A 553-nucleotide genomic window follows, 5' to 3' on the forward strand; every position below is an offset into this window, starting at 1 on the left:
GTTTTCTGATTAACTTTTTTTTTTTTGGTCTTTTATGGTCGATTTTGTCCTTTTTTTGTTGGTTTTTAAAAATCTTTTCTTTTTTCCAAGGATGAAAAGGTCAGAGAAAAATAAAATAAATCATCTTTCAATAGTCTTTTCTGGTATGAGCAGCGTCTCTCTGGGCTGGGAAGTAAGGGTGTGGGGAAGAGGGGGGTAGGGAGAGGTTGAAACCTTTCCCCAAGCCCCACTTTAAGATCCTTTGGTTTCCTTCTCCCAGAAGATGGTAGAAGGGCATGGTAGGAACAACAGGCAGAGAACACGGTGTTGGTGAACTCAAGATGCCCAAGGGGCTGGTGCTCCTAGGGCCCGGGATGTTGCAGAGCCTTCCATGGGACAGGGCCAGGCAATGAGGCCCGCAGTGCCTTCTTGTAGGCTGCATAGTTGGCTTCAGGGAGAGCAGAAAGAGGCTGCGGGTAGGGACCAAGGTTGCGGCCTTCCAGCCACGGGCAGGCTACAGAGTGATTTTGGTAATCCAGACGAACTATCAATAATTTAAAACTTGATATATATA

This window comes from Elephantulus edwardii, unplaced genomic scaffold, assembly GCF_000299155.1.
Source record: "Elephantulus edwardii isolate Elephantulus edwardi_28Jun2011 unplaced genomic scaffold, EleEdw1.0 scaffold00149, whole genome shotgun sequence".
NCBI lineage: Eukaryota > Metazoa > Chordata > Mammalia > Macroscelidea > Macroscelididae > Elephantulus > Elephantulus edwardii.